Source organism: Lolium perenne, chromosome 5, assembly GCF_019359855.2.
Source record: "Lolium perenne isolate Kyuss_39 chromosome 5, Kyuss_2.0, whole genome shotgun sequence".
NCBI classification, from domain to species: Eukaryota; Viridiplantae; Streptophyta; class Magnoliopsida; order Poales; family Poaceae; genus Lolium; species Lolium perenne.
Window position 1 is genome coordinate 10,818,166 of NC_067248.2, and position 21,200 is coordinate 10,839,365.

Consider the following 21,200-nt stretch of genomic DNA (forward strand, 5'->3'; position numbering starts at 1 on the left):
CTTCGACAAGCTTTGCCCGGCTCCGGTGATGGAGGTGCGAGAACGGCGGTGTGACTTTGGCTCGCTCTATAGTGTTTGTAGCTAGTCTCCATTGGGTGGTCCAAAGACTTTTTTGTAATTTTTATTACTTTTGGTGTTCTTTATACTATTGATGATGATTAATAGATCGGTGCTCTCTTTTTTGAAATAAAAGTTCAAGGAGAGAGAGAGAGAGAGAGAGAGAGAGAGAGAGAGAGAGAGAGAGAGAGAGAGAGAGAGAGAGAGAGAGATAGGTGTGGAGTGGAAGAGATAAGCTTGTGAAACAGTGTCTTCTTGATGGAGTCGCTGGATCCAGCCATGCTGAACACCTAGGCTATTACGGAGCGTTGTCATTGTACGAGATCTAGCACAGGTTGCAGCGTTAATTCTGTAGTGCGATGTACTCCAGGTGTACATTGTGTACACTGATGTAAGCCTGTTTAGATATTTTAAAAGAGGTTAAAGGCAACCAAAAATAAGTGAACATAGGCAAACTAGATAAAAACTAAAGTAAGTGGATGTACTAAAGAGGTAGATAACATCTTATGAAAGAGCGGGAGGGAGTAGATGTGGAGAGACTAACTAGAAAAGGGCCACGTCAAAATTCCAAGTTGTATATGGAGCGGGGTGGATGATTCCCCGTGAGATCGATCGTTTCCGTCAGCACGCGCGTACGTACGTAGACACCTACGTATATATACGTGAGAGCTAGGTAGATAAAAACTTGTCGCGAGGTGAGATGGAGTAGCGACTTAGATTTCCCGTCTGCAATAAATAAATATTATAATTATATGCAGCAGCCGGGCGCAAGAGGGCGAATGAGAAAGAAAAAAAAAAAAAAAAAAAAAAAAAGAGAGAGTGACAGAGAGAGAGAGAGGTTACGTGTGATTATTAATTGCAAAACCCACGAAAAAATGATATATGTTGGGGATGTACGTGGCATACGTACAGGCGCGCGCGCGTGCGTGAGCTTCAAATCCAGGAAAAGGCGTGCGCGTCGGTTGGTTAATTTGGCTACTAGCTGGAGCCAGGCTGGCAAACTCATTTACGTGACCGAGAGCGACATGTGGACCCCATCGTGATCGAGCGAGGTGCATCGAGGCTGGTCGGCGCAGATGGCTCCCATGCTGCATCGAGTCTGGACGCCCAACACAGGTGCCTTTCCGTACAGTGTGGCGAGGCATGCTCGCACAGGCAGTGGATGGATGGTTGGTTCCGCGCAGGTCCGTCCTCGTTGCCGCTGCCGGCAGCGCCACCTACGGCGGCACCGGAGCAAACACACTATTTGACCCGCCGCACAGGAGCAAGCAAGGTCGTCTCCAAGCTGGCCTACACCGACCAGTTCACGTGCCTCGACAAGGCAGCCATGCTTACCCTCGAGGAGGACGCGCTCGCGCCGACGGGAAGACGCCGACGGACCCGTGGCGGCTGTGCACTATGCAGCAGGTGGAGGAGGTGAAGTGCTTAGCGCGGATCATCCCAAAGGTGGTCGTCGGGGATCGTCTACTTCGTGGTGGTCACCCAGCTAAGCACCTACGTCGTCCTCCAGGCGGCGCAGACCGACCGCCGTATCACCGCCAGCAGCAGCTTCCAGATCCCGCAGGGCTCCTTCGTCGTCTTCGTGATGCTCGCTCTAACTCTCTGGATCCCGGTGTACGACCGTCTACTCGTGCCGCTGCTCCGCCGGATCACCAAGCGCGAGGGTGGCATCACACTGCTCCAGCGGATCGGCATCGGAATGGTGCTGTCGGTGGTCTCCCTGCTGGTGGCGGCGGCGGTGGAGCGCCGCCGCCGTCGGATCGGTCCGGGATCGCCGATGATGTCGTGCTTCTGGCTGGTGCCGCAGCAGGTGCTGGCGGGCCTGTCGGAGGCGTTCGCCGCCATCGGGCAGACCGAGTTCTACTACCGGCGCTCCTCGAGAACATGCGAAGCGTCGCCGGGGGCGCTCTACTTCCTTGGCTGGGCACCGGCGAGCTACGCCAGCGGGCTCATGGTGACCATTCTGCACCGGACAACGGGATGGCCGGCGCAGACCTGGACGAGGGCAGGGTGGACCTGTTCTACCTTGTCACCGGTGTCATCGCAGCGGTCAACCTCGTCTACTTCGTGGCGTGCGCACGGTGGTACAGGTTCAAGAAGTCAGATGATGACCACACCGGCTCCGGCGCGGCGACGCCGGCCTCGACGAGAGCCCGAAGAAAGCGGCGAATGCAGCGCCGGTTTAGTCATTTAGTTTAGGGCCTGCCCGTCGAGGCTCAGAGATGGATATGCATGCATGCATAGTGGTATATACTTATCGGTTGTGGTGAATCCACCTATTGTTGTGGTCTATACAGATTCGAGATTATTATAAAAGGTCAGCAGATCTGAGGAAATAATCAATACTCCACACGAAAGCAAAAGCGGAACAGATCGAGTAGTCAGCTAGCTCCCATTTTGACTATAAAATAATCATCACAAATGTATCAACAACAAATATAAATGAATCTATTATCAACATCATCAGACACACATAAAAATAATTTGAAATCCATGTTGCATAGCATATAAAATGGTTCACGATCGACATAGTTCAACAGAATCATATATGAAATGCAGATTTCAAAGCATAAAATAGTTCATCGAAATAGTTCACCACAAACTCGTAGTTCTTCGACCTAGTCCATGCATCATTGCTATTGTTGACCTCATGAGCTTGCACATGTTCCTCCATGGTGTCGGTGGGGACATAAGATTGCCGCCACTCATGCCACCTATGCTGCCGCTGCCCATGCAACCTCCAGGATGTCAGCTGTGGTACCTTTAGTGCCGTCGGCCATGGCTCCTCCCATTTCTCCACTGAATCCGCCAGCCATGCCACCGCGCCATCTCACATGGCTTGGCCCATAGCACCCATAAAGGTACCCATGACACCTCCCATTGCTCCACCGAATCCACTCATTCCACCTCATCTTGAAAGTCATCTTCATAGTTTGTCTCATATTCTTGCAATGGATTGGTATACTCTTGTGATGCAAAATTCATGTGTTGCACAAACAACTCATCATCGAAACTGCATATATAGATGCAAAAAATCAAACAAACATAATTGCATTAAAAAGGTGCTAAAAATAATAGAAAAATGTATACTATACCTTTGCGACATATCATTGATGACGTACGATGAGTCTGGAGGAGGAAACACGTGATCCTCCTCTTCAGTCATGGACAGGAACGATGGAGGAGGTGGCACAAGGGGGCTTCCTATTGGGGAACACGTATAGAAAAAAACCTACACATAACCAAGATCATATGCAAGAGGGGAGGTAACAGATCATACTCTCGTAAATAAACCTAGTGGAATTAGTCGATGACGTGGTTGATGAAGTCATGAGTCGATCCCCCAACTAGTGTGCTCTAGTCACGAGAAGATGTATTATCCCACGAACACTCCTATAATAAAATATTACACGCGCAACACCTCCACATTATCTACATGTACGTGATCAGCAACACCATGTCGAAATGTGATCAAGCACACTGTTGAAGTGGGAATGTTCCGATGAAGATCCGGCAGTGCTTCCGCGAGCCCGATTAGATAATATCTAGGAGGGAGTAATCTCGGGCAGCACTCGGTGAAGAAGGGGAAGTAGACCACCGCGTCGGTCCTCCGTTCACGTCTGCTAGGGCGAGAGCAAGAGGTGGAGTGGTACGGTGGTGGTGGCTGGCGGCAACGCGCTAGGGCGGCGGTGGAAGGGGCAGCGCGATGACTATGGTTCGGGAGAGGGGATGGTCAGCTTGGCCTTAGCGGGCCCCTCTCATCCCCTTTATTTAGGAGGTCCGACGGCTCTGCCCCCTCCCGAACCAACTTAGTGGGGTTGAGACGGTGTCCGGATGGACTCCTCCCCCTAAACCGACGTAGGGGGGACATTGGAGTCCAAACCGAGTCAACTGGGGAGAGTCCAAGCCTTGAACTCTTCCCTCCCCCTGGGTGCATTTTTTGAAGAATGTTTACCTTGCGTTTTTTGAATGAGTAGTGATAGAGTCCAAGCAATTTTTAGATGAATATTGAAGTTTTTGGAGGACTATAGCTATTGTTTGTGTTGCTACATTTTCGGAGTTGTTAGTTCTATCTTTTGTGAAACAGAAACTATGAAAAGCTCCAGATTACCTTGAATCATGTGTTTTCGAGATGTCATGGGGTATCTAACTTATTCCTTTACGTTTCTGTTTTGTTGCATGCATCATCTTATTTCGTCCAAACCCGTACCCCACCAATAACTTCCTTTAGTTGTCACTTACAAAAGATGAAAAGAGCTCAGCTCAGTAGCATTTTTTTGCAACCGATTCACAACACCGAGTAAAATCAACAAAAGATTAAAACTGAATAGAAGGATATATTACAACATTGTGGGATACCAGAGGCGGGTTTGCCACCAGAGGTGGGATACGGTGACATACCGATGTCTGCTAGCAAAGGGGGTACGGTACACCGCCAATAAGCTATTATGTACTAGTGGAAGCCGCATGTCCCCGTGGATTTTTCGACACAATTTTTTTCCCAAGTGTAATTTACTTTGTTTGCCGAGTGTTAGTTTTGGCCTTGTGTACTTTTGAGATTTCACCGAGTGCTTTCCTTTGCCATGTATGTTACCTATATTCCTCACTATTAGACGACTTCAAATAGGAGATTCAGTTATAATCTCTGAAGCAAGTGTGAAGGAAGCCTTTTACCGTCACCTTAACTAAAAGTTGGTGAAGACCGTGTATATGCCTCTTTTTTTGAGAAACACATTACAAACATAGACACTCACATACACACGCATACACTCATCCCTAGGAACGAACACACGCACACCCTACTCCTATGAGCACCTCCGGAAGATCGAGCCGGCGGATTGGATCCTAAAATTGACGAAGTCACCACAGGCGCCTCATTGTCGACGGGAACGTCGCCTCCCACCGAATGAATATTCCTCCTTTATAAGACACACAGATATCAAACCCTGGGGTTTGAACTCGGTGGACTGGGGTACAACCACCCTCCTAACTACCCAACCCCAGGTTGATTCTCGTATATGCCTCTTGTCTATGTAAGACACAACATAGTGCAGCAGCGGACATCTAGAAAAGAAGGGGCCTTAGAAAATATGCTGAAAGCAACAAAGTGGTGGAAATTTCTTTTTTGAATTCTGATTTATGGGATTTTGCCAATTGCATTTTCTTTGCTGAGTACCTTGGTAAATTTTTCCATGTGGGGATTTTTTTGTCGAGTGTCACACTCCGTAAAGACTTTGCCAAGTTCCGGTCTTGTTACATTTCCACCAAAAAATAAATGATGGTAAGTGCGATTATATGTTGTGTGTACATCACCCCCAATTAGTACAGTTTGGACTCAAAGTGGCATTGTCTTATTCTATTGCACAAATATTGTACAGTACATATTATCTTGAGAGCATAGAAAAAATGTTGTTGGTCCTTTTTGTTGTTGTTGTTACTGGCTGACAAACAAAGTGGGCCTGCAAAGCCTCATGGACCTTACAGCCCAACACAGTCCATTTAGGTAATACATATTTTAACTGTTCATGGTATGGGTATCTATTGCAAAACACTTCCGGGAAGACGGAATCGAGCACATGAGGTGTTGCACCCTCACATAGACTGTGTTTCCTGATTTTCTAATACCCGCACACTTTTCCTTTTTGTGATATGTTGTTTTTATGTTAAGCGCACACATAATATTCTAAAGATATTTCATTTTGAAGTTCAGAATCTCGAAATAAATACACGAATAACATTCTGTGACCATGCATCGGTGGAAAAATCCCACCAAAACTTACTATTGGGATACTTGTCAAGTATGCCCACCACATGCCGCAATTAGAGAGAAATCAAACAAATATTTGCAAACTTCGGTTTTTTTATAGTGATTATTGTTAGAATCTAGCTATGTAGATAGCCATCTTCTTAGATAAGCTAGCATGTTGATGTGTTCATTCCATGGACAACAAACCATACTCTTATCGTATTACATATAGAGAAAATATTAGGCTAGTTGCAGATCTGATATTATCATGCAATAATGCCAAATTAAAACATGCATATATATATGTAGCTATATTGGTGGTGATAATTAAGCACAAATATGCTTCTCAACACTAGCAAATGTAGCTTTGGATCATTTTTCCGCAAGCTTATGGAAGGTCATGGCCACGCCATCCACTGGCTTCGGGTGGGAAGGTAACTAATCTCTGCATCAGATTTAGCAACTCCCATCTGAAATAATGGAGGGCAAACTCTCAACCACATAACATAATATCAACAAATACAATTTATGTCATATGCATATTGAATGCAATTGGGTATCTAAATTAGTGTTGGCTAGCCCGTACTTACTCATAGCCGATGGAGAGGTGATGAAGCATGATGGTGAGTTGCAGCCTCGCGAGCATGTTGCCTGCACAAACCCTATAGCCTCCTCCGAACACCTGGTACGTGCCTGGCTTGGCCGGCTCCTGCATCATTCAAAGGCGTCAATTAACAATTCCGTATGGTTGTCATCATTAGCTGATTCATTCATGATGAACATGTAAGATTACACGCACATATTTTGGGAAACAATACTTATTCTACTTACGTCCCATCTGTCAGGGTTGAAGGTGAGGGATCTTGGAAGTTGTTGGGGTCGGTGTGCAACGACCTCACCCACACCAGAACTGGCCATCCCTTTGGTATGGTGTACCCGTTGTACTCCACGTCCCTCTTCGCGACACGATGCGCCATCGGCGCGATGTTGGCCATCCGGATTGTCTCCTCTACCACTTTCGCTGTGTACTTCATCTTCGGGATGTCGTCATGTGTGATGAAAGACAAGCCACCTTTGCTTTCGCTCATCGCCAAATTCTCCTCCTGCAAATCACGAGAGATTAGTTAGATATGATCCCTTTCTATTACCATATGCTTATCTGATTGGAGTTATATTGCTGGCTTACACGTAGCTTGGCGAGAGTGTCGGGGGATTTTGCTAGGTGGTAGGTGGCCCATGTGATGGCGCTGGCGGTGGACTCGTAGCCGGCGACGACGAGAGAAACAATATTGTCCACCACCTCGTCATCGCTTAGCTTCTTCCCCTGCTCGTCCTCCATCCGCATGAACCCACCCATCACATCGTCATCCTCGGCCTTGGTTACCATGGTTTTCTTCCTCCTAGCATGCAGTTCCTCACGGAACACCGCGTTGAGCTTCCGACGGCACTTGCGAGCGTGATAGAACGCTGTGCCTGGAAAATCCAAGGGAAATGACCTAAGGCCAGCAACCAAGTTTCCGAACCACTCGTCGATCTTCTCCGTTAGGGGTGATGGTTCCATGCTTATGAACATCATGCAGATGTTCGCGAACGTCACCTGCATGCATACGTGAACAATTGTTTCTCTAGATAAATCGGGATAAAATATATTTGACTACCTATAAATGGTAACTTGTTCTTACTTTCTTGATCTCGGTGGCGGCGACGATGGTGCCTTTGTCGGACCAGAAGGCAAGTGCAGCCACAACCCGCGGCTGCACAACCGCGGCGATGGTCCGGAGCGACCTGGGGCTATTGATGGTGGCGAGGATGAACCCACGGAGCCTGGTGTGGGTGGCGCCTTCGACGTTGACAACGGAGGTGTGGCCGACGAGCTCCGGCTCGGGCCAATGAACTCCGAAGTTCTCGGGGACTGAAGCACGAATTTGTTGGCCGCCGGCGTGCAGGCGATGATGGTGGGGGAGCCGAACAGGTGCGTCCGGTACATCCCCGCCGCCTTCCCGTACGCGTTCTTCTTGGCGCCGATGAACTCGTCGGGGCGGCGCGCGTGCTTGAAATACCAGAGCAGTGAGAGCGTCTCGCCGAGGAAAGGCACGCCCATGTGCCCCGGCGGCAGGCTCTTCTTGCCGTGCTTGAGGAAGAAGGCGGCGCGGTACCACGCGTCGGCGGCGTGCCAGAAGGCGAGGAAGAGGAGCGGGACAGCGCCCAGCAACCATGCCCACGAGATCGCCATTGTTGCAAACATATCGCTAGCTGATCAACTCGATGCTATATTCTACGTGCTCCAGTTGATTTCTCGAGAAGTCGTGATCCTGCCTTGGAATTTGGAGACAATGGATCGACTATATATACAGCTAGTGTGGATGCCGGGTGGCTGATTCTTTCTGCCGCTCCACGCAGGTGGGAACAAAACCCTAATTGCCTAATTAAATCTCGCCTATTGTGTTTGGCGCATATGTGATTACGTGCGTATTGATGCATACATAAGTGCTCCCTTTGTGTTACTCAGAACTAAGTTCCAAAGTCTCCAGTGACCACATGCTTACAGCAAGTTTAATAGTAGAGCTAACGAGCTCGCTATAAGTTAAGCGTCATATCATATATAGTCAACCTAGAGTCAACATGTACAATAGTGAGCTATAAAATTGTACTACCTTCGATTCAAGAAATAAGGCGTCCTCGTTTTACGTGCTTTTTGTTTGACCAAGAATTACTTCAAATATATAAAGATTGTTTGTATGAAATTAGCAACATTAGAAAGTGCTTTTAAATACGAATCCAATGATACTAATTACATATAATATAATCAAGATTGTGTTGCTCAATTTTTATGGTCAAAGTTCGTCTTAAAATACACGTGCGCCTTTATTCTTGGGACGGAGGTAGTACTATTTTAACAATGCCACTACAGGAATGGGGCTATATGCCGAGGGCCGGGAACCCTCGGTGTAGTATGCTTTGGCCGTCGGCGTAGGCTACGCCGAGGGCCGCCTCGGCATAGCTCCTCGGCGTGTAAGTCCCTCGGCAAAGCCACTATCGCCGTCGGCGAAGCCCGGCCCTCGGGCGTAGCACGCTACGCCGACGGCAAAACCTCGGCATAGACTTTTAAAAAATTCAAATTTCCCGTTTCCAAAAAATTCAAAAAATCGAAAAAAATATTTTTTTCCTATATGTCGACGGCAAAACCCTCGGCATAGACTTTTAAAAATTTAAAAATTTTAATTTCTTTTACACAATTTTTTTCTTTTTCTTTTTCTTTTTTTACTTGTTTATCTTTCACCCAATACACTTTTAACTCTAACTTCACTTAATCTTATGTCAAATTACAATGATGGTTAAATTTCCCTGGTCACCCATCCTCACACTACTCCAAATTTCAAGACGCTTAACTTCTTGGTTCCATTCGGATGAGCTTCCATTATAGAATTGACACGCCTTGCTGATAATAGTAGCATATCAACCCTATTAACCATTGAACCGTGATGCACACTTCTTTATTTTTGAATCCCAAACAATTACTTAAGTAGACAACAATGAATATATATAAGTAATAATAATATTGAATTCAAATAAAAATAAAATGATTTTATTTTTTGGTCTTTTTTCTATTTAATATTGAATACTTAATATCTTTAAATCAGAAAATCAAAATTCCACAAATAATATGTCTAAATCGATCAGAAAAATGAGAGGAATCTAAATATAACATCCATATCATCATTTGAACCTAAAAATTAGAGGAATCCAAATATGACGCCCAATTTGCCATGTGGCCAAAACAGCCCTCGCGAGATGCGAAATGGCCGTATCGGGCGGGCTGGTGCACCGTTCGCCAACACGCTAAACGAACAAAAATTAGCACATAAAGTGATGTGTTATAGATCTAAAAAAAATTGCGGAGTTTATTAAGCGACGGAAAGTGTACCCCTAGTTCAAATCCGGTCGGTTTCCAGTTTCGGCGGGACACCGCAGGAAGCCGCATGGATTCCCACATAGCTAGCGCGCACATATGGCATGTGATATGTGGTGTGAAGGCGGTGTCCTACCAATATGCGGAGGTCTCGCGCAATACTAAAATGCGCCCCATGTAGCTGCTTCACAAAATAAACCCGTTTTGGCACCCCGAAAATGAAAAAACCATCTCCCATGGGTCGGATTGGAAATCCGCTCCCGGGCCTGGCTTCCCATCCCAGGGACCACGCACGTGCCAAATATGGCCTCGCTTCGACAAACTATGCGGTGTCACGGGCCGTTTCCTACTCATTTGCCCTAAAAGCCATAGAACTCCGGACGTGATAGCCCTGTTTGTGAAGAGTTTTCCAAAATAATTGCCGTCTCCTAATTCCGACTTTTGGAGTGGTTATTAGGACACATAAAATGACGCCATGCTGCTCCGTGGGATTTTCTGACTTCGTTTAAATTGCCATTTGGCCAAAACGGACCCCCACGGAGATGCGGTATGCCCGTACCAGGCGCGCTGGTGCACCCGTTTACCATCGCGCTAAACGGAAAAAATTAGCACATAAAGTGATATGTCATAGACCTAAAAACATATTTCCCGGAATTTATTAAGCGACGGAAAGTGTAGCCCTAGTTCAAATCTGGTCACTTTCCAAACGGATTCATGGGACACCGCAGAAGCCGCATGGATTCCCGTAAAGCTAGCGCGCACATATGGCATGTGATATGTGGTGCGAAGGCGGTGTCCTACCACTACGCAGAGGTCTCGCGCAATACTAAAATGCGCCCATGTAGTTCCTTCACACAAAAAAACTCGTTTTGGCACCCCGAAAATGAAAGAACCATCGCCCATGGGTCGGATTGGAAATCCGCTCCCGGGACCTTGCTTCCCATCCCAGGGACCACGCACGTGCCAAATATGGCCTCGTTCCGACAAACTATGCGGTGTCACGGGCCGTTTCCTACTCATTTGCCCTAAAAGTCATAGAACTCCTGGACGTGATAGCCCTGTTTGTGATGGGTTTTCCAAAATAATTACCGTATCCTAATTCCGACTTTTGGAGTGGTTATTAGGACACATAAAATGACGACATGCTGCTCCGAGGGATTTTCTGACTTTGTTTAAATTGTCATTTGGCCAAAACGGGCCCCCACGGAGATGCGGTATGGTCGTACCGGGCGCGCTGGTGCACCCGTTTACCATCGCGCTAAACGGACAAAAATTAGCACATAAACTGATATGTCATAGACCTAAAAACATTTTTTGCGGAATTTATTGAGCGACGGAAAGTGTAGCCCTAGTTCAAATCCGGTCACTTTCCAGCGGTTTCGGTGGGAGACCGCAGAAGCCGCATGGATTCCCGAAGCTATCGCGTACATATGGCATGTGATATGTGGTGCGAAGGCGGTGTCCTACCACCACGCAGGTCTCGCGCAATACTAAAATACGCCCCATGTAGTTCCTTCACAAAAACCCGCTTTGGCACCCGAAAATGAAAAAACCATCGCCCATGGGTCGGATTGGAAATCCGCTCCCGAGGCCTTGCTTCCCATCCCAGGGACCACGCACGTGCCAAATATGGCCTCGTTCCAACAAACTATGCGGTGTCACGGGCCGTTTCCTACTCATTTGCCCTAAAAGCCATAGAACTCCGGACGTGATAGCCCTGTTTGTGAAGGGTTTTCCAAAATAATTGCCGTATCCTAATTCCGACTTTTGAAGTGGTTACTAGGACACATAAAATGACGCCATGCGGCTCCGCGGGATTTTCTGACTTTGTTTAAATTGTCATTTGGCCAAAACGGGCCCCCACGAAGATGCGGTATGGCCGTACCGGGCGCGCTGGTGCACCCGTTTACTATCGCGCTAAACGGACAAAAATTAGCACATAAAGTGATATGTCATAGACCTAAAAACATTTTTTTGCGGAATTTATTGAGCGATGGAAAGTGTAGCCTTAGTTCAAATCCGGTCACTTTCCATGGATTCTAAGGACACCACAGAAGCCGCATGGATTCTCAGATAGCTAGCGCGCACATATGGCATGTGATATATGGTGCGAAGGCGGTGTCCTACCATCGCGCAGAGGTCTCGCGCAATACTAAAATGTGCCCCATGTAGTTCCTTCACAAAAAACATGTTTTGGCACCCGAAAATGAAAAAACCATCGCCCATGGGTCGGATTGGAAATGCGCACCCGGGGCCTTGCTTCCCATCCCATGGACCACGCACGTGCCAAATATGGCCTCGTTCCGACAAACTATGCGGTGTCACGGGCCGTTTCCTACTCATTGCCCTAAAAGCCATAGAAATCCGGACTTGATAGCCCTGTTCGTGAAGGGTTTTCCAAAATAATTGCCGTATCCCAATTCCATCTTTTGGAGTGGTTACTAGGACACATAAAATGATGCCATGCGGCTCCGCGAGATTTTCTGACTTCGTTTAAATTGCCATCTGGCTAAAACGGGAACCTGAGAACATATAAGAAAGTGATTGAATTGTTTCTATGTTAACATGTTACTGTACATGATTCAAATATGCATGATTTTGATATAAACGGATAGAGGATGTTTTTCTGAACATTTTGATACCTCATACGCATTTTTCTGACATCATATGAATTAGTTATGATTTTTACAAAATTAGACAAATTTGAAAAATGGCCTACGCCGAGGGTGGCCGTCGGCGTAGCCCTGTCTACGCCTAGGGCCAAAGATATGCCGAGGGCTGCCCTCGGCGTAGAGGTCGCTACGCCGACGGCCACGTTTCGCCGAGGGTCGAAAGGGCAGGCTGGCCTGGCCGGGTCATACGCCGATGGCCCCGACTTTTGGCCGTCGGCGTATAGCCTGGCTCTCGGCATAGCCTCCCATTCCTGTAGTGTGCATGACATACATTTCACTCTCAAAAAATGTCTAGGAGCACGTGCTAGAGCTAGCTCTTGCATTAGAGCTCACTCATCTTCTCTCTCATCTCTTTCTCCTCCAACTAAGTAACGATATATTATTATAATCCTTATATCCAGCTGACTATGATTTATTGTACTTACTCTTATATTTAGAAAAGTCGAAGGACCGGCATCTCTGCTGAATATGCTGAATCAAACTTGCTACAAACGACGTGTGTACAAGAAACGCTGTGAGTATTTTTTGCATATTTCATACCATACGTACTAGCAACTACAACAAAGCTCCACATCGAGCGCATGATTGGTGCTTAACCGAACTTTACGTGTACGTTCGTTGCTTCTTATGTAATAAGTTGATAATAAAAGTCCACTTCACGGGCGGCTATTTGATTGAACCATTGTAGTAGGCTCGAGATGTTCCAATTAAGACCAAGATGCCACGTATGCAGATTCTCGATCAAGTTGCTCTGGGTTGTCCGCCTAGAGAGAGTGACCAAAACCAAATACAGACGTCGTGTAGCTGTAAGGGAGTGTTTGGTTGCCTGCAAATAGCCTAACCATATATGTTAGCTGGAAAAAACCGAAGAGCTTGCTTTGTTCGATGAGTCTGATCAACATTACATTAAATATAAAAGCGCGTGTACCAAATAGGTTTTAGTGGGCACACTATGGCTCGTACTTACCTTTTCTTACTATTAAACTGGAATAGGCGGTGTTGGCCGGTAGGTTAAGAAGCCGGAATAAAATTTCGTACGTCAAATAAACTGATGGCTTGTCCTTCCGGTTCGTGATAAAAACCGTAGCTCGCCCTTTTATAGCGGAAGTCTATGTCTGACCCAGTAAAGACTGGATCGAGTAGGCATCCGTATCAGATACGTTGTCTCGTACAAGTCGGCGCTCCACGCCACCGCAATCTCTCCATATCTTGTAGCACTCGTCCCTCAACACGAAAATCTAGGTGGCCGGATTGACAGAAGCTTGATCGATCCTGGTGATATTGCTCGAAGGAAGATCGTCGAGTTGCCGATGCTTTTCTACGGCTTTCCCTGCACCAGGATAAGATCGTCAAGTTGCCGATGCTTTTCTACGGCTTTCCATGCACCAGCAAGCCACACGTCGACTGTGATGACCTCACCTGATTTGGGAGAGATCGCACGTAAATTCAAGAAGGGGACGAGTGGAGGAAGCAGGGGATGAGGAAACAATAGGGATGATATTTTAGAATTCGGGTTCTATTTCATCGATGTCGTCTTCTACAACGAGTTGTAGCTATATAGCCAACACACACCACACTTCCAATTTCGATTGGCCAAGAACATGCACTCTCATGGACAGGGGCCGGCGGCCACATCGGCGGCACCAACGTTCAGATGTAATGACCTTCTCCGCGAGATTTTCCTCCGTCTCGGCTTGCCCCACTTACTCGTCTATGCGCCTTCGTCTCCAAACGATGGCTCATCCACGCCTCTGACCTAGTGGTCCTCCGCTGCTTCCACGACCGCCACCTGCCCTGCATCCTCAGCTTCTCCACCAACTACCCACTTTGCACATACGAGTTTGTGCCGCTCCTGCAGCCTTTGAAGCTCGCCGCCTTCTCATGTCATGTGGCCTCCTCATGCAACGACACCTTCGTCGCCCGCCTCCGAGTCTTGTACGTCTACCACACCCGGAATTGCCGCCTTGTTCCCGAATTAGCCCACCATGTAGCATCGGAGTATTTCATCATCAACCATGATCTAAGCTACGATCGCATACAATAGAATCTACTACGGAAAATTCTATCACCATAGTACCTTTTTTTGCTACCGCTGAGGTACGCCGCTAATATCACCCCAGCGGCTGCCGCTGACCCACTAGCCTGGTACGCTAGCGCAGTGGAGATACCGCTAGCATACGGTTAGGTACGCCACACCGACATGCGATTGGATCTCGGCCTCCTGCCTTCTGTCGGCGCTCGTCGCTGATCGCCTCGTCTCGTGGCCTTTAGGCCATGGAGGCGTGGTGGATCTCGGCCCTCGTAGGTGAGATGGCTCCGCCCCCTAGTTTGAGGGCTTCGTTTTTCGTTTTTAGGGTCAAGGTTTGTAGGGGCGACGCTCAGGTGGTGGTGGTGGCGTCTCGTGCAATACGGTCTCCCCAGCTTCAACCCCATCTCGACGACAATGTCGAGAGGCTTGTGGGGAGTGGTGTGGTCTTCGAGAATTTCGTCTGGCTGTGGGGATCTTCGGATCGTCAAGGAGCTTCATCGACAGTTCTTCCTTCTTCTTCGTCTCTCGGATGGATGTAGTCTTTTTGACCCGTTCGGGGACTTCCCGTCAGCAACCAACAACGTCAGTTCGACTTAGGGAGGAGCGGCGGCGCGCCATCGACACGGTCTGGAGGTTGAAGATGAAGGGCTTCTCAAAGATCTCGTTGTAATTTTCATTTTTGTTGGGGGACTTTGTACTGTTCGTTGTTTCTTTCCAGGGCCTGCAATGGCTGTCAATAATAGGAATAACCACACCAGTAAGCTAGAGAAAGACAAGCCTAAGAATCAAAAAACGAATAATATAAATGTAGATAGTGCATCTATGACCCAACAAGGTCCATATCGGACCCATTCGGTAAATGTGACTACCAGATCCCTTTATAAGGAAGTCCGGGAGATGCGTCGCAAACTGGAGAATCTGGAATTCAAGAAACACATTACCCATTTATCGTTCAAGGTGCCGGAGGAATTTTCCACCTAGGGTATGGCTGTCAAGTCCACTCTGAAGCTCGTGGATACTGGTAACATGCTGGACCAGAGTGTGCTCGATGCCTTGCTTGTCGTGCTTGGCCGATGTACCAAGCCGCTTGTTCTACACAAAGGAATGTCGTATACGCTGATCCTCTCCACTTCAACACGGAGAACATTGTGACAGTTGAAGGCATGGATATGATGGTAGAGTTCCTACACAATGCACTTCAAGTTCATAAGGACAAGAAATATGATAAGGGGTGGCCCGATCCTCCCAGTAAGCAACGGTGGTGACGATGATCACGGGATGAACACAGCGGAGATACACGACGATGAAGTGGAAGATAACTTGTATGACGCAACGAGATCTCTCGATTGGTCCTCGTCGCCAATGCAACAGCTTTCAACCCTGCAAGATATTCGCAACTCCACACACTTGCGCATGTAGCCACCGACCACGAAGCGGTAAGTTGCAACCGTCTAATTTCCAATGGAACAGCAGATCACACAAGACTTTTTCAGGATCTACACCAAATCAAGGCAATATGATGTAGGGATTCAATAGAGTTGCAAAGCAATCAACTATGAGCTAGGGTTTATCTTAAACGTGGTCTAAAACTAATTGGGGCGTCCTGGGCACTTATATAGGGGTTCAGGACGACCTCAGGTCGAAAAGATACAAAAATACGACCCAGAATAGATCTGGTCGAGACAGACTCGGACTCGGCCGGCCTGGGGGCCGGTAGACCGGGCCTGGGACCGGCCGGTCCGGTTCAAACCGGGCCAGGCGTCGGGTGGTGACCGAACGATGGTTCCGGGCATACTAGATAGTGTCCGGCTGGCACAAGCGCCACGTCCGGTTTCGACCGGACGGATCCGGCCTGGCAGCCGGTCGGACCGGGCCTAGTATTGATTATGCACTAACCCTCTAATAAGATTATTTTGAGTTTGGTGTGGAGGAAGTTTTCAAGGATCAAGAGAGGAGGATGATACAATATGATCAAGAAGAGTGAAGAGTCTAAGCTTGGGGATGCCCCCGTGGTTCATCCCTGCATATTTCAAGAAGACCCAAGCATCTAAGCTTGGGGATGCTGATACGTCCAAAACGTATCTACTTTCCCGAACACGTTTGCTATTGTTTTGCCTCTAATTTATGTATTTTGGATGCAACTAGTGGAAAACAGGGCATTTGTTCAGGGTGGTAAGGGCCTTTTGTCGCGAGTGGCCAGCCGCGACAAAAGAGGCGCGATAAAAGGTCCCCCTTTTGTCGTGGGTCGCTTACCACCCGCGACATATAGTCCACCACGTGGCAGGCGCGGGGCGCGTAGGGGATAGGCCCTTTTGTCGCGGGCGGTATTACCACCCACGACAAAAGGCCCTCTACGTGGCGCGCACATACACTCATCCAAGAAACTATGTATTTCATCATTATGGCTAGGTGTGTAATACTAGTGATTATACATAAAACCATAATAAAATACTAGTGAAACATAGACACTCACATACACTCATCCAAGAAACTATGTATTTCATCATTATGGCCAGGTGTGTAATACTAGTGATTATACATAAAACCATAATAAAATAGTTAAATATCGGCATTGCATTTATATATGCATCTCTCCCAACTAATATTAGCAAAAAAAAAAATAGATTATGTTTGCTATCCGCGCCGTCGCCAAGCGTCCAAAGTCTTAAGTCGCGAATATTCACGCGAGCGCACGCGCTATGTGTGTAGTGCAGCCCTAGTGTTTCTAGTATTTTATATGTGTACACCAACTTCCCTTATAAGTTGCTCCAAACAACCTTATCTAAGCGAGGTGGGACTAAAAGATGGCATGCATGGTTGTTTTCTGGCTACCCATGTGCTCTTTTCTGCTGTTGGGTAGAACAAGGCCTTTTGTGCCAATCATGCATAGCATGGGCCTTATCTGGACTGTGCAGTTCGGCTAGCCATAGTGGATTTAGTACTCCAGTGGTGCATGCATGCATGTAAATGATTATCTTCATGGATTATTTTTTATTTTTCTGGACATGGAAGCTGCTATCGACGGAAGCTAGTTAGCTAGTTATCTTTCTTTTTTCCTCTGTCATAGTGTGGCACGTATTAGCTAGGTAGGATTATTTATGCATGCTTTTGGCGGCAAGTGTAGCCGGGGCTCTGGGCGTTGCATATATACTAGCACGTACTCGTATGAAGATGATCATGTTATGGAGAGTTTGCATGTGCAAATTAACATGCTATATGGCAATGATGTTGTCGTTGCCGCTGTTTGATGATAATTTGTGCAAATTCAGAGTTCAAAATTTGTCCAAATTCAGCTTAGAGAAACCATACATGCATCGTATGTGTATTACTAGAAGGGCCAATGACGGAGTTTAATTAGCCCAGTGACTGTTTATAACTTAGCTTTGCATGTATTTGCTTGCATGCATGGGCTAACTGTGGGGACTTATTTTTACGTGAGTGCTCTTGGGCCACCAGATCGATTGCAGTTTGAATCCATCGTATCCGTATCCCAACAGATTTGCAGACGTGTGTGACTTCCTCTACCAACCGAGCTGACTGCCTATATAAAGTAGGCTTCGGAGGAAGATGGAGAGGAGACCCATACCAAGGAGGCACTGAGGCATATGCAGGGACCCTTGCGGCGCCTGATGGTCGGTGGGCTCAGTTTGTCCCCCCGCCGCCCCCCCAGCGTCATTGACAATGCATACGTCGAGGAGCTGATCGAAGTGCTCTCTGCTGATCGAGTCGACCTGATCGGCGTCGGGACTGCTGTCGCGCAGCGGCAGCGCACCAACGCCTACTCTCAGAGTATAAGTATGTTTTATCTCTACCTGTTTCATCTACTAGGTTCCAAGGAGGCGGAAGGATCACCCTCATGAGGGCAGGAGAAAGCCTTGCGTTTAGCGTGGCCACCCCTGCCATGCATGGCAGCGCATGGGCACCGGCAAGGACGCCCGCCCCAGGCCATTGTTGGCCACTACGGCAACCGGGGCGCTGAGCCAAGTCCGCGCAACGGGCTCGCGACACCACGGCAACTCAGAAGCTGCGCAGAGCTGATCATGTCGTGCCGAGCGCCGCTGTCAGCCAACAGCTCGCCATGGATGTGTATTGAGCTCCCTTTTCATAGTCATTGATCTATAAATTATGAATATATACACAAACAAATCTCGGTTGAAGTAGCAAGAGCATAGCCTCGGAACATCCGGGTCTTCCATTGTACTCCCTCCATTGGTACATAGTTTGACCGAAAAAAAGACTATAGCTAGACCTGAGACTGTGAATCTCTTGTCACCCATTGGCTCAGTGAAAGGAAAAAAAGATCGCGCTTAATATTACTGGTGTGTATTTACAACACACGGTTCATGGATATCGTGCAAGACCTCATATTAAAGAAAACCGATCATCGATCCAAAGCGCGGAGTGCCCTGGTATCGTACGATAGAAAAAATATCGGAGGCCACCGTGTGGAGTACAAATCGGATCGGTGCAGTAATCGAAAGAGTCCAGATGCATCGCCCAATCGAAACCTGAGAATCCTGTCTCTGTATACAGTGTACACAAGGTCCATATATACGATCAAATCAACTTTCGTAAGAGGGTTTTTCCTCGAGGATCAGATCAACATGAACCTATCCAATCTGGCCGGCCAGGAAATTAACCAAGCCCAACCAAGGAAAACGTCGGCAAGATCCTCTACTTGGTCTTGGTGTGGGCACCGAGGCGGACGAGGACAAGCTGTGGAACCAGCTGTTCTGCTCCCAGTGCTTGCACCTTGACGTGATTGTAGACGACGCGCTCCTTGCCTGCATCCTTGCGACGCCGCCGCTAGAGGATCGGAGCTGCGCAAGAGGACGACTTCATGCTGCTCAAAGGAGGCCACGCTGCCGCCGGCTTATCATGGCCATTGGCCAGCGACAACGAGTGTTGCGACTATAAAAACGACAAGGAGGGATTAGAGCCGGACGAGAACTACTTCGGGCTGCTCGACGAGGCGATGCCCCAGTCACACCTCTCGCTCATCTATATTCCCTCAGCGCTCGCTCGCTCCCGAAACTCCTGCCGTGTTTGCCTCATAAGCCATCATCTTCCAACTTTCGTACGTCTTCCAGTTCCATGCACAACTAAACAAGTGCAAAACCATAACCAGCCGCGACAGGCGAGCGTGGCAGCTGTGATCGTCTCCGTCATACCAGAACGGCACTCTCGTCATGTAAGTCGATGTTGTCCTGCTTCGACTGAATACGGTGGCGTGCATGTACATCGGGTATATATCTAGGCTGCCTGGGCTGCTGCATCTCCCTATGTATCCTGCTGTGGGTGCCGTGATTTGATTTCTTATCCCCGTCGTCCTTGGTTCCATGTTTCAACGTGTTAACAAGTAGATGGACTAACTGCTATGGCAGATGACAATGCTTTCATCAAAGTACCACAGTCCATAATGCAGCTCGGTATGTTTGGATCCACATTGGCACAATGATGTAAGGACACTTCTTTCTTTAAATGGAAATCTAGATGCACTCTGCGAAGGTGGGACTGTGTTCCTGCAACAGAGAAAGTTTAGATCAGAATGGGTTGATTTGATTTCTACTATTATTCTTACAGAATTTGATGCTCGCTCTTGGGATTTTCTGAAGAACAATACTAAGTGGCAGGAGCATTCAGAAGAACAAACTATATCCAAGACATCATAGAATCTTCAGGCTACAAGCAAGGGCTGCTATGTAAGCTGGAAGATGACCTAAATGTGCTAGATTTTCTAACAGTGTAGAGAGTTATGGCAAGTGGAGTAAACAAGCTAATTTTCACAGAATTTTCCCTGGAAATCCTATGTTTAGTAACGGTGGGGTGGAAAAGCTTCATGCTATTTGGACTGTTCTGCTTGTTTTTCAAGTTTGGTGTTTTAGGCCCGAAGTCTTCTTTCCAAGACTGATCGAGGGGTTGAAATTGCTAAAAGTCGATGAGAAGCAACTAGTAGGAGAAAGAACGTCAGGTACCGACAGTTTCTAAGGCTGAAAAGATAATAAAAATAGGGTGTATGATATATAAATATCAGGTTTCAAAGTCGAAACGAATTGTCAAAGTAGAAGGAAACTTATATTGTTTTACATCATACAAATTTATCTCTTTATAATTTACCATGTACACTTCACTTGTTGGATTGTTTTACGATGCTCCGGTGAGGTATCCCGGGTTAAATCGGACGACTACTCCGATGTTCCGATGCTCGTCGCCAAGATCGAGCACGCCACCCCGCTCTGACGACCGGCGACTTCGTCCCCGACTCCGCCTTGGGCGCCATCACCATGTTGGTGGAACAGTGCCGCCGTAATGCCGAGAAGAAGGCGGATTGGCTCCGTGAGAAGGCGGCGCATGACGACTGCTACGTCGAGCGCTCTCCTCTCCAACTCCAACGAAGAGAAGTGGGCTGCAGCTAGCTCCACCACCACGGCACGAAGCTCTAGTAAGATATCCCGGGTTAGATTTTAGTAGTCATCAGCGGCCGCATGGATGCGTCGATCGATCAATCCATTCAAACTAGCTAGGTAGGTTCCTTTTTTATAACAATCGATCAATTAATCCACGTGCTTATGTTACACGTACGCAAGAGCAACGTGTATATAGATATCCACGTATTCCTCCAAATCAATGAGTGTAGTACAGTAATACGTAGGTTATTAGTTGGTGCTACAGCAAGCGCGTGAATTTAGTTGATGCAAATAAATTTTACGAAATCGGATTAAGTGCACACGTAAGGATTTTGCCCATCGAAGATAAGTACTATCTCCATTTTAAGGAATAAGACGT

At 47.4% G+C, this 21,200-nt stretch overlaps 2 pseudogenes; one reads left to right on the forward strand and one right to left on the reverse strand.

The window, feature by feature from the left end:
• Nucleotides 1-1,200: 1,200 nt before the first annotated feature.
• LOC127303254 (protein NRT1/ PTR FAMILY 2.11-like) overlaps nt 1,201-21,200 on the forward strand; it is an 81,533-nt pseudogene continuing 61,533 nt past the window's right edge.
• On the reverse strand, nt 6,176-8,036 carry LOC127303253 (ent-kaurenoic acid oxidase-like; annotated as a pseudogene).